Here is a 19,351-nt window from a genome sequence, read left to right as displayed (position 1 = left end):
CAAAGCACGTTCATCTCTAGGAGACAGAATGGGTCTTCTTCCAGAGCGGTATGACAACTGCATGGTCCCATGGTGTTTATACTTGCATACTATTGTTTGATGAACGTGGTACCTTCAGGCGTTTGGAAATTGCTCCCAAGGATGAACCAGACTTCTGAGGTCTTGGCTGACTTTTTTTTATTTTCCCATGATGTCAAGCAAAGAGGCACTGAGTTTGAAGATAGGCCTTAAAATACATCCACAGGTACACCTCCAATTGACTCAAATGATGTCATTTAGCCTATCAGAAGCTTCTAAAGCCATGATATCATTTTCTAGAATTTTCCAAGCTGTTTAAAGACATAGTCAACTTCGCGTATGTAAACATCTGACCCACTGGAATTGTGATACAGTGAATTATAAGTTAAATAACCTGTCTGTAAACAATTGTTGAAAATGTAATTGTGTCATGCACAAAGTAGATGTCCTTACCGACTTGCCAACACTATAGTTTGTTAACAAGAAATTTGTGGAGTGGTTGAAAAACGGGTTTAAATGATTCCAACCTAAGTATAAGGTAAACTTCTGACTTCAACTGTATATCTTATACTGGGGTATTTGAAAAATAGCCACTGGACGATTTTTCAAAATCTTCAATATGGTTGAAATTACGTCTTTGAAGTTTTCAATACATTTTAATATTTGTAACCACTAGTTTAGGTAAATACAGTACCTGCAGTCAACTTTTGCAATACGTTAGGAGATAAGGCGTTCTTCATTTCACCTGTCACATTATTTTACATTATGTAGCTTACCTTAGTTCCCTAGAACAGTTGAGACAGTTTGTCAATTGCACAATGGGAGAATGTGGGTCACGTTTCAAGTTTTTTTTTCTTCAATCGAGTGATCAGGGATGTGCAACTATAATTTTCCTTCGCAAAAAATACATTAGTGCAACACAAAACGGCATTAAAACTATTAATGTCCATCATATTTCTAAAAGAAAGAATGTAGCCAACTACATTTCCTCATGTTAATCTTGCATTTTACAGAGAAAAGTAGGCTGGTTACACATCAGTCAGAGCGCTCTCCTGATAGAACGCACATTTGTGAATTTTCATCTGAGTGGAGAAGTGCAACTGAAGCATGAAATGTACCTGATGCTGAGCAGAAATTACAATTAGAAGCATTTTACATCTGCGTTTAATACAAATGCAGCAAGACATCTCGTATACGTTTTATTTATTTTTTCCTGCGTGAAAAACGCAGAATTCTGCATTAACTCAACCCCTAAATTGAATTTGTTATTTAATCCAAGTAAGTGCCTGAATTAATAAGGTGACTGGATATCATATTGTCTTAGCTTCTGTAAGGAATTGCTATTTCGTATGCAGGTGACTAACTTACTGCTAATTACATGGCTACAACTCACAGTAAAGCCTGTGGGGTCCCCTACAGGATAGCTCCCACATTACACACATAATCTCCCTTTTTTTAACCGAACACTGTGTGCCCGAAGAAGATCCTACGATGACGGACAGACAACTGAGCCAATGGCGGAAGACTACAGACTACAACCAGCTGAACCAATCCGGAGATCCGATCTTCCTAGGGTCAACCTACTTTCTGTGACGTATATAAGAGCTGTGCTGACTGTTTACGCGCTCTCTGCCTGCCGTTCCACACGAACTAACGGAAGAGCCGTAATTACGTTGTACTACATATTTTCACTCTGAATAAACTGTTTACTTGTCATAAAATTTACCACTTAGTCTGAATCGATCCTTGACCGGCTCACCCATCTACATATCCAATTGCTAACACTTCCTGCCGTGTTTGAGAAGTCAAAGCCCGTTGGATTAGTTATTTGTACAGCTGGCACTATCTTAATTTCCTTGCATTTTTTCTCCCCTCCCACACAGCATGTAGCCTACACATGCTGCTGCAGAACCAGTACTGTTCTTCTTTCAGACAAGCATGCATCAAAACTTTGTTCATTTGCACAACATCTCATTCACATTCGCTTGTAAATGTCCAAACTCACCTAAAAAAATGGCATTCGGTAGCTCCTACTTATATGTATAACTTTATGAGCTGGATTGCCTGTCTTTGCAATTTGTATATTTTCATCAGTGCTCGTTAGCATATTTAGCTAAAAGCTTCCATTGAAATTCACTATTACTTGTGCTAATTATGTTAGCATTCTGGTAATAGACAACAATTGGCTTTTTTGTGCGCTTTGTTTGGTGCCCCCTTGTGCACTAAGCCAGTAATACCGTATATCCTGTATATAGGAAAGTATGACGGTATGAAAATCTAGATACTGCCCAGCCCTACGGGGCAGCAACTCTGCTGTCCTAGCTTCAGGGAGAAGCTGGTTCCACCCATTGGAGCGTCAGGACAGAGAAGAGCTTGGACTGGGCTGAGCCGGAGCTGCACCCCATAGGGGTGGGAGGACCAAGAGACCAGAGTTGTTGGGGTGTAGGGTTTGAGCATAACCTGAAGGTAGAGAGGGGCAGTTCATCTTGCGGCTCTGTAAGCAAGTAAACATGTCTCTAACCCCCATATCACACACTCACAAACTGTAAATATATATGTGAACATTGTACTATCAATTGGGGAGAGAGAGACTTACATATCACATTAATTTGTACATATCCACTGCATGCATAAGAATTGAGCCAAAGTTGCTTCCTGTTTAGTCATGTCTTTGGTCACGTTGCAGTCAAACGAAAACACTGGTGATTGGTTGACAAAGAGTGCCTTCCACAATGCAGGTGACAGCTGGTAAGGTGCAAATGCAGAATATTGAAGTGGACTGCAGTCGATGTAAGAATGCTGTTCATTGACTACAGCTCAGCATTCAACACCATAGCACCCTCCAAGCTCATCAATAAGCTTGAGGCCCTGGGTCTCAACCCCTCCCTGTGCAACTGGGTCCTGGACTTCCTGATGGACTGCCACCAGGTGGTGAAGGTAGGAAACGACACCTATACTTCGCTGATCCTCAACACTGGGGCCCCACAAGGGTGCTTCCTACATACAGACTTGAAGTCATTGGCCACTTTAATAAATGGATCACTAGTCACTTGAATAATGTCACTTTAATCATGTTTACATATCGTGCATCACTCATCTCATATCTATATACTGTATTTTATATTGTATTTTATCTTTTGCATCTTGACTATGCTGCCTTGCCATTGCTCATCCATATATTTATATGTATTGTGAGCTTACCAAGTAATTAGGCGTCACTCTAAAGCGGGAAGGTGGAATAAACGAGTCAGGAAAAAGGTTTTTCTGATTGAACACGGTTCTCTATTGAGAGTATTTTGTCAACAAAAACATTCAAACATAATCAATGAAAAATCTTCCAAGGAAAAACACACATCTTCTTCTCCAGATGAAACAAGAACACAATAGGATAATCTTTAAACTACAACAAACATAAATCACGGTTTTGTCACCGTCTTAGTGGTTCTTTCAGCACAGCTTCCCTCTCTCGGTGGCCATCTTCCAGAGATAGTTTCCCCCTCCTCTCTTCTGGTTCCATTCTCTCTTTTATAGGGGAAGGAGAGTATCTCATTAGTACCGTCAGCTGTGCTTAATTGACTCTGGTTACCTTGTCTCCCAGGCTCTGTTGGGCAACTATCCATGAGCCCAGCCTGCCCTCTAGTGGTCCGTCCACAGTATATATTCTTATTCATTTCCTTTACTTAGATTTATGTGTATTACGTATTTGTTGTGAAATTGTTAGATTACATGTTAGATATTTCTGCACTGTCAGAACTAGAAGCACAATCACTTCGCTACACTCGCAATACCATCTGCTAACCATGTGTATGTGACCAATACAATTTGATTTGATTCGGAATTTCATGACCTTCGATCACATGGTTGTTGTAAAGTTCATGCAGTCAAATTTCAGTGATTAAATAGAGCCCCTAGATTCAATCAGATTAAGCGTTATCCGGCGATAGCAGACACCCGGGGAGCTGATGGTTTGGTGGTGTCGGGTGCAGGAGTAACTGCATTGGAGGTGTACAATTGGGGAGCAGCTGCTCTTGATCATGGTCATGAAGTCACACCTACCCCATCTCCAGATAGAAGGTCAGAATGGGAATGAGAGTGTAGGCTATATAGAAATAGTTACGCTCAAATTGAAAATCATTCAACTAAATAATGAGGATTTCTGTCAGCCTAATCGAGCTGTGGATTACATCTCACATTCCAGTGTCTGAACTTGGCTGCATGGGATTTCTCCTAGGGCTCCATTCAATGCATATCGGGGGAAATTCAGCATTACAGCGTGATTGAAATTTAAAGGCAATGTTACAGAGTTAGCAGAGACTAAATTCATCGTAAACGCTGCATAGGTCAGTTCAATCTGAAATGACCTTTACATTGCTAGAGGGCAGTCTGTAATGCATCAGCCATACAGACTGATTAGTGCCCTAAGGCTGGGATTCATTCAAACCCTCCATAGCAATGTTTAGGCAGTGTCTTTATTTACAATATTAATCCTATTCCCACTTACTACCTAATTCTGAAAAGTGAAAGCATGCGAGGGGGTCACTCAGGTAGAAGCTGTAGGTTTTTATACAGTAACCAAGACTGGTCTGTGAGTTCATTTGACTGTTGGAAAAATAGGTATACTGCTTAAATACTGCAATGCGGGTTGAATTGAATTGAGCCCTAAATATGCAGGCAAAACTCCCTTTACATCAGTGGTGATCAATCCATAACCTGAAGTATGTGCAGGCTTTTGTAAGGGTTGGGGTTATGGCTTGGGTTAGGGTTGAACCGCGTTGTGGACACGAAGCTAAGGCATTACAAACATGTGCACAGGAACAAGCATACCCATGCTAATCACACACCACAGAGACAACAACGCACTGGCACACACACGCAGGCGCACACTGTTTGTGCAACCTGGTCGACCCTGTCTGAAAAACAAATAAGATAAAGTGACTGGCATACATTACGTTTGTGTATGGACTGATCTTGTGTTTTTTTTATCATTCATTATTTATTAGATGAATACCCAAATGTCCGTCCAGTTTACAGTAAATCTCTTACACAGTCACATTCACTTGTCTGTGGGGGAAGAGATGATGATGCTATAGCTGTTTCTCTGTGGTTTCTGTATAGGAAGGGGGCTTTTGCTGTTTAGTGGTTTGGAAATATGTGCAGTTTCATGATGTTAATATCCTGCTCTGGTTCTGCAGACAGCTAAAAGAAGGGGGAAGCGTGCAAGCGTCCTTCCTGTCTGTAGGTGAGAAAACAAAACAATAAGTACGACCTCATCCTCCTTTTGAAAATTGTGTCCCCTCACTCATCAAAATGAGACTGCAGGAACATTGTGTCCATTTGCTCTATCTAAGGTGGGCCGTATACATCACTCTCCATTACTAAACATAAAACATGAAATGTTCACGCGTATCAAATATTTAAGTGGGAGCTGACAAAAGGCTGCCTACAGTGGAGGGGTTATCTGCAGCTACATCTGCCCACATCAAATCTCAAACACCTTTACTATCTGGGTGGAAAGCCAAACCACATGAGATCTGCGAGATACGACACACATCCTCCCTCCATTTACACATGCAGTCTGTAATGTAGCTCCGATGGAAAGTCTTAAAATACCTTTTTGTTAAGAACAATGACATTTAATTATGATGAATTTTTTTTACTGTCAGCTTCTAATGCCAAATTCTAACACACTTATGGGTGTTAATTAAGTGCCTTTATATCATCAGAAAGAGAGGGGGTAGAGCATATTTATTTAGATTTTTTACATTTATTTTTAACTTCACCTTTATTTAACCAGGTAGGCTAGTTGAGAACAAGTTCTCATTTACAACTGCGACCTGGCTAAAATAAAACACAGCAGTTCGACACATACAACAACACAGAGTTACACGTAGAATAAACAAACATACAGTCAATAATACAGTAGAAAAATAAAAATATATATACAGTGAGTGCAAATGAGGTAAGATAAGGGAGGTAAGGCAATAAATAGGCCATGGTGGCGAGGTAATTAAAATATAGCAATTAAACACTGGAATGGTAGATGTGCAGAAGATTAATGTGCAAGTAAAGATACTGGGGTGCAAAGGAGCAAGATAAATAAATACATAAATAAATACAGTATGGGGATGAGGTAGTTGGATGGGCTGTTTACAGGTGCAGTGATCTGGGAGCTGCTCTGACAGCTGGTGAGGAAGATATGGGTCTCCAGCTTCAGTGATTTTTGCATAAGGGAGGCCCCAACTAGCCTACATTTATAAAGGCAGTGTGTGGCTGGTGGCTAGACTTACCTCACCCTACACAGTGCATGTTGACTCAGTGGAGATGTCTCATCCAACACAGTAACCACTTCTCTAAAGCTAGCTCTGGCGCTGAACTTTGCTCCACAGAGGTTGGGACACACTGACAGTTTCTGGAGGTACAAATTGGTTCCAATGTCTCAGTTGGTCAAAGCATGGTCACAATGCTTGCTTACTACAGTTGGGTGTATTGAAGTAGTAAACAGGATATCAAATTGCAATTCGAATTTGAATGAAAGGAAATACTGTAGAATTGAATTCAGTGAAATTCAATGAAATTCAAATGTCTCTTCTATTCTACAGTATATTAGGTGTAGTCTGTACAAATGAAGAGTTTGTTTTTCTTCACACTTGTGTTTTTTATCAGAAGTGATTGCTTATGGGTACTTTCATGTGTGTGTAAAATATTACTGTTCTCAGATTTTGTATTAATAGATTTTGGGTATATATTCAAATTATGATTTTAGTTAAACGCTATATATCCATTGTTTAGCTGGAATGGAATGTTTGTTAGAGGGAAGAGTGGGGTAAGTTGAGCCAATTTGTTTTACATTCATCACTCAGTCAAGGGAAATATAGTAATCTTCCACAGGGTTTGTAGCTGCCACCGATCCATGTTTCATTTTTCCTTTTGTTTTGTCTGTTTACACACCCCGTTTCCCATCTCATAATTATGTTCCTTATTTAACCCTCTGGTTTCCCTTTCTGTTTGTGCGTGATTGTCTTTCGTGTGTTGGAGTTCTATCCTGTTTACGTTCTTGGATAGAGTAAATACAGTGTTTTTTTTACTCTTACCTGTGTCCTGCGCCTCACTCCTTCGCTATCTTCTAGATAGACTCTGACATGTATAGGAATGTAGTGTATGTAAAAGTTAACATTTTCAACAAACATAAATAGTTAAGTAAAGTACAGATACCCCAAAAAAACGACATAAGTAGTACTTTAAAGTATTTTTACACCACTGTCCCAGGGTATGGGGTAAGTTCAGCTGCAGAACAGGGTATGTTAAGCAACCTACACATTTCTATACTGAATAAATATTACCACTACCTTTTTAAACCATATCTATCTTTATTTCCCAAATACAGCACAATCACTTTTTTATGTATTAAGCATTTTAAGCATGTTTTAACACAGGCTTAATTACGTAACACTTTGTACTTTTTTTAACACTTTCAACATAGGCCAGGCCCTGTTATTACCTCATATGCCTGTGAGAATGTCCTGCATTACGCCTGGGAAGAAAACACTTACATTTGCTCATCTTGCCATTGGCTGACCATTGGCTCAATTTACCCCAAGGCAAACATTTTGACAGCATTAGCCCACACAGCTACAAGGATGCACTTTCATGTTGGATTTAGGACATAATATTGAAGCATATAGAGACATGAAATGATGTATAGAACCATCTTAAAATGACATACTTTGGTTTAGATACCAGGATCTTGTAACCTGTAACAAGATAAATGATTTTTTCTGGTCCTAACTTTTCCCACGTGGTTTCTTCCTTGATGAAATGATGACCTCTTCTAAATGTGGAGTCAAATTATTAATTTTGCGTATGGTTTCCTAGAAAAAAGGTGTCTCAATTACCCCTTTCTCCCCTACTATATATTTGACTGTGATATGTGATTGTCTCACGCAGCTTTCTTAAGATGAATGCACTTACTGTAAGTCGCTCTGGATAACAGCATCTGCTAAATTACTAAAAATCAAATCAAAGTTTATTTGTCACATGTAGTCACGTTCTGACCTTAATTTCCTTTGTTTTGTTTTATTTAGCATGGTCAGGGCGTGAGTTGGGTGGGCAGTCTATGTTTGTTTTTTCTAGATTTTGGGTATTTCTATGTTTCGGCCTAGTATGGTTCTCAATCAGAGGCAGGTGTCATTAGTTGTCTCTGATTGAGAATCATACTTAGGTAGACTGGGTTTCACTGTGTGTTTGTGGGTGATTGTTCCTGTCTCTGTGTTTTGCACCAGATAGGGCTGTTTTTGGTTTTCCACGTTTATTGTTTTGTAGTGTTCATGTTTATCTGTTTTCATTAAACATGAATCAATATAACCACGCTGCGTTTTGGTCCGCCTCTACTTCACCACAGGAAAACCCTTACACATGTGCAGAATACAACAGGTGTAGGTAGACCTTACAGTGAAATGCTTACTTACAGGCCTTAACCAACAGTGCAATTTTTATATAAAGAATAGGTATTAGGTGAACAATAGATAAGTAGGAAATAAAAAAACAACAGTAAAAAGACAGTGAATAATAACAGTAGTAAGGCTATATACAGTAGTGAGGCTATAATAGTAGCAAGGCTATATACTGGCACTGGTTAGTCAGGCTAATTTAGGTAATATGTAGGTATGGTTAAAGTGACTATGCATATATGATAAACAGAGAGTAGCAGTAGCGTAAAAGAGGGGTTGGCGGGTGGTGGGGGGCAGGACACAATGCAGATAGTCCGGGAGGCCAATGTGCGGGAGCACCGGTTAGTCTGGCTAATTGAGGTAGTATGTACATGAATGTATAGTTAAAGTGACTATGCATATATGGTAAACAGAGTAGCAGCAGTGTAAAGAGGTGTTGGGGGGGCAATGCAAATAGTCCAGGTAGTCATTGATTACATGTTCAGGAGTCTTGTGGCTTGGGAGTATAAGCTGTTGAGAAGCCTTTTGGTCCTAGACTTGTGCTCCGGTACCGATGACCCATGTCAAATCTTTTAACCTTCTTGAGGGGGAATAGGCTTTGTCATGCCCTCTTCATGACTGTCTTGGTGTGTTTGGCCCATTGTAGTTTGTTGGTGATGTGGACACCAAGAAACTTGAAGCTCTCAACCTGCTCCACTACAGCTCCGTCGATGAGAATGGGGGTGTGCTCGGTCTTCCTTTTCCTGTAGTCCACAATCATCTCCTTAGTCTTGGTTAAGTTGAGGGATATGTTGTTATTCTGGCACCACCCGGCCAGGTCCCTGACCTCCTCCCTATTGGCTGTCTCGTCGTTGTCGGTGATCAGGCCTACCACTGTTATGTCGTCTGCAAACTTAATGATGGTGTTGGAGTCGTACCTGGCCATGCAGTCGTGGGTGAACAGGGAGTACAGGAGGGGACTGAGCAAGCCCCCCTGAGGGGTCCAGTGTTGAGGATCAGTGTGGCAGATGTGTTGCCCTCTGGGATAATGGTGTTGATGTGAGCCATTAACAGCCTTTCAAAGCACTTCATGGCTACGGACGTGAGTGCTACGGGTCTGTCGTCATTTAGGCAGGTTGCCTTAGTGTTCTTGGGCACAGGGACTATGGTAGTCTGCTTGAAACATGTTGTTATTACAGACTCAATCAGGGACATGTTGAAAATGTCAGTGAAGACACTTGCCTGTTGGTCAGCACATGCCCGGAGCACACATCCTGGTAATCCATCTGACCCCTCTGCCTTGTGAATGTTTAAAGGTCTTACTCACGTCAGCTATGGAGAGGGTGATCCACAGTCGTCCGGAACAGCTGATGCTCTCATGCATGCCTCAGTGTTGCTTGCCTCGAAGCGAGCATAGAAGTGATTTAGCTCGTCTTGTAGGCTTGTGTCACTGGGCAGCTCGCGGCTGTGCTTCCCTTTCTAGTCTGTAATAGTTTGCAAGCCCGGCCACATAAGACAATCGTCGGAGCCGGTGTAGTACGATTCAATCTTAGCCCTGTATTGGTGCTTGCCTGTTTGATGGTTCATCGGAGGGCATAGTAGGATTTCTTATAAACTTCAGAATTAGAGTCCCGCACCTTGAAAGCGGCAGCTCTACCCTTTAGCTCAGTGTGAATGTTGCCTTCAATGCATGGCGTTTTGATTGGGGTATGTACGTACAGTCACTGAGGGGACGACTTCATCAATGCACTTATTGATAAAGCCAGTGACTGATGTGATATACTCCTCAAAGCCATCGGAAGAATCCCGGAACATGTTCCAGTCTATGTTTCATCTGACCACTATTTTATAGATCGAGTCACTGGTGCTTCCTGCTTTAATTTTTGCTTGTAAGCAGGAATCAGGGGGAAATAATTGTGGTCAGATTTACCAAATGGAGGGTGAGGGAGAGCTTTGTACGCATCTCTGTGTGTGGAGTACAGCCGATCTAGAATTTTTTTCCCTCTGGTTGCGCATTTGACATGTTGATAGAAATTGGGTTAAACTGATTTAAATTTCCCTGCATTAGAGTCCCTGGCCACTAGGAGCGCCACCTCTGGGTTACTGGTTTCCTGTTTGCTTATTTCCTTATACAGCTGACTGAGTGCGGTCTTAGTGCCAGCTACCGTCTGTGGTGGTAAATAAACAGCCACGAAAAGTATAGATGAAAACTCTCTTGGCAAATAGTGTGGTCTACAGTTTATCATAAGATAAACTCTACTTCAAGTGAGAAAAATCTAGAGACTTCCTTAGATTTCGTGCACCAGCTGTTGTTTACAAATATACACAGACCGCCCCCCTCGTCTTTTCGCAGTGTGCTGTTCTATCTTGCTGGTGCAGCGTATATCCTGCTAGCTGAATATCCATGTCATCATTCAGCCGCGATTCCGTGAAACATAAGATGCTACAGCTTTTGATGTCCCGCTGGTAGGATATTTGTACCTCGTCTAATTTATTGTCCAATGATTGTACGTTGGTGAGTAATATTGACGGTAACGGCAGCATTCCCTCTCGCCTTCTCCAGATCCTTATGAGGCACCCCGCTCTGTGTCCTCTGTACCTGCGTCTCTTTCTCTTGCCAGTAATGGGGATGTCGGCCTTGTCGGGTGTTCGCAGTATATCCCGTTCTTCCTGCTTGTTGAAGAAATAAATATTTGTCTAATCCGAGGTGAGTGATCCTGATCCTGATATCCAGAAGCCCTTTTTTGCCTTAAAATATGGTGGAAGAAACATTATGTACAAAATAAGTTACAAATCGAGCAAAAAAAATCACATAATAGCACATTTGGTTAGACGCCAGTAAAACTGCTGCCATTTCTTCCGGCACCATTTTAGTTAAATGAAAAATGCAAATGTTTTACATACAGATCTTGTTGTTGTCTTCACTATTATTCTATGTATAAAATAGTAAAAATAAATGAGTAGGTGTGTCCAAACTTTTGACTGGTACTGTATATATGTGACGGGATGGTATAAACATTATGGAGAGTATGCGGATAGAATATATGGTATATCTGTAGAATATGTAAGATAATATAGTACATATACAGCAATAGTTGACTAGGATGGCATTGACTAGAATACAGCATATACATATTAAATTAGTAAAACAGTACGTAAACATTATTAGTGACCAGTGTTCCTTATTAAATTGACCAGTAATTTCATGTCTATGTACATGAGGCTTCTAAGGTGCAGGGTTGAGTAAGCTGGTGGTAGCCGGCTCGTGACTGTGAGTCCCATAGCAAAGGATCTGCATACTTATGTAAATGAGTAAATAAGGCATTTGTTTTTTTAATCTGTTTTTGCTTTGTCATTATGGGGTATTGTGTGTAGACTGATGGGGGGGGCACATGAATCCATTTTAGAATAAGGCTGTAACGTAACAAAAAGGGGTCTGAAAACGGTCAGAATGCACTGTAATTCTAGTTTAAATTGAGATTATGTTATTTAGATTGAACCAATAGACTCTTAAGATGAAACAATAAAAGCTGATTTACCAACATTTCTGAAAATGGATATATAGCATTTTGGAAAGACACTCAAATATAGATCTTAAACATAAAATAAATAGTTAAATAGATACATATAAAATATTGTTGAAACAACTGATTTTCAGGACAAAACCAATATACTATATTTTCCATCATTTGAAAATCAATACAAAAAAACTTAGAGATGTGATCTGAATAATGTAATTGCTCTTTCATTAGCTTACATTGCTGTCACGTTCTGACCTTTGTTATTTTATTATGTCTTTGTCTTATTATGGTCATCAGAGGAGGACGATGAACGTTACAGAATCACCCACCAATAAAGGACCAAGCAGCGTGGTAACGGGCAGCAGCAGCAGCAGCGATCTCAGGACTCCTGGACATGGGAGGAGATCCTGGATGGCAAAGGACCCTGGGCACAGGCTGGGGAATATCGTCGCCCCAAGGCAGAGCTGGAGGCAGCGAAAGCTGAGAGGCAGCGGTATGAGGAGGCAGCACGGCAGCGCGGCTGGACACCCGAGAGGCAGCCCCAAAAATGTATTGGGGGGGGCACACGGGGAGTGTGTCGAAGTCAGGTAGGAGACCTGCGCCAACTCCCCATGCTTACTGTGGATAGAGAAGGACCTGGCAGGCACCGTGTTATACAGTGTCCCCGGTGAGCAGGCATAGCCCGGTGAGATACATAGCAGCGCCTCGGATCAGCCGGGCTAGAGTAGGCATCGAGCCAGGTGCCATGAAGCCGGCTCAGCACATCTGGTCTCCAGTGCGTCTCCTCGGGCCGGGGTACATGGCACCAGCCTTGCGCATGGTGTCCCCGGTTAGCCAGCACAGTCCACCTCGCCGCACTGGCCTGGCTACGGGGAGCTTTCAACCAGGTAAGGTTGGGCAGGCTCGGTGCTCGAGAGCTCCAGTGCGCCTTCACGGTCTGGTCTATCCGGTGCCACCTCCACGCACCAGCCCTCCGGTGGCAGCCCCCCGCACCAGGCTGTCTCTCTGTCTCCTTCCTACAGGTGCTCCCGCCTGCCCAGCGCTGCCAGAGTCGCCCGTCTGTCCTGAGCTGCCGGAGTCGCCCGTCTGTCCTGAGCTGCCGGAGTCGCCCGTCTGTCCTGAGCTGCCGGGGTCGCCCGTCTGTCCTGAGCTGCCGAAGTCGCCCGTCTGTCCTGAGCTGCCAGAGTCGCCCGGAGCTGCCGGAGTCGCCCTTCACTCCGGAGCTGCCGGAGTCGCCCTTCACTCCGGTGCTGCCGGAATCTCCCGTTCGTTCGGGACCCGTGGCTTGGGTCCCCAGTCCGAGGTCGGCGGTGAGGGTCGCCCCGTTAAAGAGGCCACGGAGGCGGGTAAAGAGGCAGAGACGGACTATGGTGGAGTGGGGTCCACGTCCCGCGCCAGAGCCGCCACCGCGACAGACACCCACCCAGACCCTCCCCTATAGGTTTAGGTTTTGCGGCCAGAGTTCGCACCTTTGGGGGGTGTACTGTCACGTTCTGACCTTAGTTCTTTTATTATGTCTTTGTTTTAGTATGGTCAGGACGTGAGTTGGGTGGGTTGTCTATGTTCCTTTTTCTATGTTTCGTGATTTCTGTGTTTGGCCTGGTATGGTTCTCAATCAGAGGCAGCTGTTGATTGTTGTCCCTGATTGAGAACCATATTTAGGTAGCCTGGTTTCACTTTTGAGTTGTGGGTGATTATTTTCTGTCTAGTGTTTTCTGCACCTTTCAGGACTGTTTCGGTTTTCATTTATTTCACGTTGTTATTTTGTATTTTGTTGTTCAGTTAATAAACGTCATGAACACATACCACGCTGCGCATTGGTCCGACATTTCATACTCCTCATTAGAGGAGGACAACGAACGTTACAATTGCCTTCAGAAAGTATTCACGCCCCTTGACTTTTCCACATTTTGTTCGTGTTACATGATGGGATTAAAGTGGATTTAATTGTCTTTTTTTGTCAACAATCTACACAAAATACTCTAATGTCAAAGTGGAAGAAAATGTCTAACATTTGTAAAAAAAATATATAAATTATTAAAAAATAAAACACTAATATAAAAGTATTCAACCCCCTGAGTCAATACATGTTAGAATCACCTCATGAGTTGAATTGGAGTCAATTCCAGAATTGAGCCCAACCCTGTTGCTTACATCACCAAGCTATGGATTTGATCTTGCATACGCATACACTGAAACTCGCCTACTAAATGACGTTAACATTTACTTCAACATTGCACATTATCAGTTGGCCATAGCTCTCTTACCCAACTTCTCCCATAAGCTTGGTATTGCTTGACCTCATACATAACCTCCAAAGATATCAGGCATGTTCTAAATTGACTGAACTGAAATGCATTTGACCCTGAAACTACTAACCAAGACTTATCCCTTCTCCCAGGGATAGACAAGCTGATGTAATGCTATTTTATCATATTCAAGCCCATCTCATTTGAATTTCTCCAAACTGTCATGTCACTTCCTGTAAACTATATACTTCACTTCCCATAGTTGTGCTCCAAACTCCTTTTCACCCACGATGACATCCAGACAGGGACATTCCATTTTAGCCTGGAACTGTGATCACTCTGCTGCTACAGACCCAAACAGGACCTGAAACTAGCAAAATCTTTAAATTGTGACAGTACCACTTTTACAAGAAAAACATACTTTTTTAAAGAAAGAGAAAGGGAGAGTGAAAACAAAAGAAAAAAGATGGAAAAAACGAAAGTGAGAAGGGGGTGGAATCTCCCCTAAGTAACTCCAAATCATTAACTATGGTGTGTATACAGTGCCTTCAGAAAGTATTCACACCCCTTGACATTTTCCACATTGTGTTGTTTTACAAATTGGGATTAAAATGGATTTAATTGTCTTCTTTTTTTTTTACGATATACACAAATTACTCTGTAATGTCAAAGTGGAAGAAAAAGTCTAAACACTAATATAAACACTAATATATCTTGATTAGATAAGTATTCAACCCCCGGAGTCAATACATGTTAGAAGCACCTTTGGCAGCGATTACAGCGGTGAGTCTTTTGGGGTACGTCTCAACGAGCTTTGCACACCTACTGTAGATTTTAAAAAAATAATTGGCAAATATTGTACAAACTCTTCCAGCTCTGTCAAGTTGGTTGTTAGTCATTGCTAGACAGCCTTTTTCATGTCTTGCCATAGATTTTCACGACGATTTTAAGTCAAAACTGTAACTAGGCCTCTCAGGAACATTCAATGTCGTCTTGGTGAGACATTCCAGTGTATATTTGGGCTTGAGATTTAGGTCATTGTTATGCTGAAAGGTGAAATTGTCTCCCAGTGTATGTTGGAAAGCAGACAGAACCAGGTTTTCCTCTAGGATGTTACGTGTGCTTAGCTCTATCCCGTTTATTTTCATTCCCCCAATAAACTCCCTTGCCAATGACGAGCATATCCAAACATTTTGCAGCCACCACCATGCTTAGAAATATGAAGAGTGGTTGTCCGTGATGTGTTGTGTTGGATTTGACCCAAACATAATGCTTTGTATTCAGGACAAAAAATTAATTTCTTTGCCCAATTCATTTGTAGTATTACTTTAGTGCCATATTGCAAACAGGATGCATGTTTAGACATTTTTTACCCTTCTTTTCACTCTGTCATTTAGGTTAAGAGAGAGTGGAGTAACTACAATGTTGTAGATCCAACCTCATCATCCTTGAGATGTTTTAATTGTGTTATTTATTTATTTATTTCACCTTTATTGAAACAGGTAGGCTAGTTGAGAACAAGTTCTCATTTGCAACTGCGACCTGGCCAAGATAAAGTATAGCAATTCGACACATAAAACAACACAGAGTTGCACTTGGAATTAACAGAACATAGTCAATAATACAAAGTCTATATACAGTGTGTGCAAATGAGGTAAGATAAGGGAGGTAAAGCAATAAATAGGCCACGGTGGCAAAGTAATTACAATACACCAATTAAACACTGGAATGGTAGATGTGCAGAAGATGAATGTGCAAGTAGAGATACTGGGGTGCAAAGGAGCAAGATACAGTGCCTTGCGAAAGTATTCGGCCCCCTTGAACTTTGCGACCTTTTGCCACATTTCAGGTTTCAAACATAAAGATATAAAACTGTATTTTTTGTGAAGAATCAACAACAAGTGGGACACAATCATGAAGTGGAACGACATTTATTGGATATTTCAAACTTTTTTAACAAATCAAAAACTGAAAAATTGGGCGTGCAAAATTATTCAGCCCCCTTAAGTTAATACTTTGTAGCGCCACCTTTTGCTGCGATTACAGCTGTAAGTCGCTTGGGGTATGTCTCTATCAGTTTTGCACATCGAGAGACTGACATTTTTTCCCATTCCTCCTTGCAAAACAGCTCGAGCTCAGTGAGGTTGGATGGAGAGCATTTGTGAACAGCAGTTTTCAGTTCTTTCCACAGATTCTCGATTGGATTCAGGTCTGGACTTTGACTTGGCCATTCTAACACCTGGATATGTTTATTTTGGAACCATTCAATTGTAGATTTTGCTTTATGTTTTGGATCATTGTCTTGTTGGAAGACAAATCTCCGTCCCAGTCTCAGGTCTTTTGCAAACTCCATCAGGTTTTCTTCCAGAATGGTCCTGTATTTGGCTCCATCCATCTTCCCATCAATGTTAACCATCTTCCCTGTCCCTGCTGAAGAAAAGCAGGCCCAAACCATGATGCTGCCACCACCATGTTTGACAGTGGGGATGGTGTGTTCAGGGTGATGAACTGTGTTGCTTTTACGCCAAACATAACATTTTGCATTGTTGCCAAAAAGTTCAATTTTGGTTTCATCTGACCAGAGCACCTTCTTCCACATGTTTGGTGTGTCTCCCAGGTGGCTTGTGGCAAACTTTAAATGACACTTTTTATGGATATCTTTAAGAAATGGCTTTCTTCTTGCCACTCTTCCATAAAGGCCAGATTTGTGCAATATACGACTGATTGTTGTCCTATGGACAGAGTCTCCCACCTCAGCTGTAGATCTCTGCAGTTCATCCAGAGTGCTCATGGGCCTCTTGGCTGCATCTCTGATCAGTCTTCTCCTTGTATGAGCTGAAGGTTTAGAGGGACAGCCAGGTCTTGGTAGATTTGCAGTGGTCTGATACTCCTTCCATTTCAATATTATCGCTTGCACAGTGCTCCTTGGGATGTTTAAAGCTTGGGAAATCTTTTTGTATCACCTGCCTGGTGTGTTCCTTGTTCTTCAAGATGCTCTCTGCGCTTTTAACGGACCTCTGAGACTATCACAGTGCAGGTGCATTTATACAGAGACTTGATTACACACAGGTGGATTGTATTTATCATCATTCGTCATTTAGGTCAACATTGAATCATTCAGAGATCCTCACTGAACTTCTGGAGAGAGTTTGCTGCACTGAAAGTAAAGGGGCTGAATAATTTTGCACGCCCAATTTTTCAGTTTTTGATTCGTTAAAAAAGTTTGAAATATCCAATAAATGTCGTTCCACTTCATGATTGTGTCCCACTTGTTGTTGATTCTTCACAAAAAAATACAGTTTTATATCTTTATGTTTGAAGCCTGAAATGTGGCAAAAGGTCGCAAAGTTCAATGGGGCCGAATACTTTCGCAAGGCACTGTAAATAAATAAATACAGCATGGGGATGAGGTAGATGGGCTGTTTACAGATGGGCTATATACAGGTGCAGTGATCTGTGAGCTGCTCTGACAGCTGATGCTTAAAGGTAGTGAGGGAGATATGAGTCTCCAGCTTCAGAGATTTTTGCAGTTCGTTCCAGTCATTGGCAGCAGAGAACTGGAAGGAAAGACGACCAAAGGAAGAATTGGCTTTGGGGGTGACCAGTGAGATATACCTGCTGAAGCGCGTGCTACGAGTGGGTGCTGCTATGGTGACCAGTGAGCTGAGATAAGGCGGGGCTTTACCTAGCAGAGACTTGTAGATAACCTGTAGCCAGTGGGTTTGGCGACGAGTATGAAGCGAGGGCCAACCAACGAGAGCGTACAGGTCGCAATGGTGGGTAGAATATGGGGCTTTGGTGACAAAACAGATGGCACTGTGATAGACTGCATCCAGTTTGTTGAGTAGAGTGTTGGAGGCTATTTTATAGATGACATCACCGATGTCGAGGATCGGTAAGGATGGTCAGTTTTACGAGGGTATGTTTGGCAGCATGAGTGAAGGATGCTTTGTTGCGATATAGGAAGCCAATTCTAGATTTAACTTTGGATTGGAGATGCTTAATGTGAGTCTGAAAGGAGATTTTCCAGTCTAACCAGACACCTAGGTATTTGTAGTTGTCCACGTATTCTAAGTCAGAGCCGTCCAGAGTAGTCGTCTGCGTAGAAGTGGATCAGAGAATCACCAGCAGCAAGAGCAACATCATTGATGTATACAGAGAAGAGTCGGCCAGAGACTGCCAGAGGTCCGGACAACAGGCCCTCCGATTTGACACACTGAACTCTATCAGAGAAGTAGTTGGTAAACCAGGCGAGGCAATCATTTGAGAAACCAAGGCTGCCGAGTCTGCCAATAAGAATGTGGTGATTGACAGAGTCGAAAGCCTTGGCCAGGTCGATGAATACGGCTGCACAGTAATGTCTCTTATCGATGGCGGTTATGATGTCGTTTAGGACCTTGAACGTGGCTGAGGTGCACCCATGACCAGCTCTGAAACCAGATTGCATACCGGAGAAGGTACGGTGGGATTCGAAGTGGTCGGCAATCTGTTTGTTAACTTGGCTTTCGAAGACATTAGAAAGACAGGGTAGGATAGATATAGGTCTGTAGCAGTTTGGGTCTAGAGTGTCACCCCCTTTGAAGAGGGTGATGACCGCGGCAGCTTTTCAATCTTTAGGAATCTCAGACGATATGAAAGAGAGGTTGAACAGGCTAGTATTAGGGGTTGCAACAATTTCTAAAACGTTATCTAAAACATGTCGTAAATTCAATTGATTGGACAATATTAGGAAAGGTACTCACCTGTCTATATATGGTCCCACCGTTGAGAGTGCATGTCAGAGCAAAAACCAAGCCATGAGGTCAAAGGAATTGGCTGTAGAGCCCCGAAACAGGATTGTTTTGAGGAACAGACCTGGGGTAGGGTACCAAAACATTTCTGCAGCATTGAAGGTCGACGAGAACACAGTGGCCTCCATCATTCTTAAATGGAAGAAGTTTGGAACCATCAAGACTCTTTCAAGAGCTGACAGCACGGCCAAACTGAGCACTCGGGGGAGAAGGTCATTGGTAAGCGAGGTGACAAAGAACCCGATGGTCACTATGACAGAGCTCCAGAGTTCCAAAGTGGAAAATGGGTGTCCTTCCAGAAGGACACCCATCTCTGCAGCATTCCACCAATCAGGACTTTATGGTAG

This window comes from Oncorhynchus nerka, linkage group LG6 (genome assembly GCF_034236695.1).
Source record: "Oncorhynchus nerka isolate Pitt River linkage group LG6, Oner_Uvic_2.0, whole genome shotgun sequence".
Classification (NCBI taxonomy): domain Eukaryota; kingdom Metazoa; phylum Chordata; class Actinopteri; order Salmoniformes; family Salmonidae; genus Oncorhynchus; species Oncorhynchus nerka.
The sequence above is the reverse complement of the archived record's forward strand: the minus strand, read 5'-3'. Positions refer to the sequence as shown.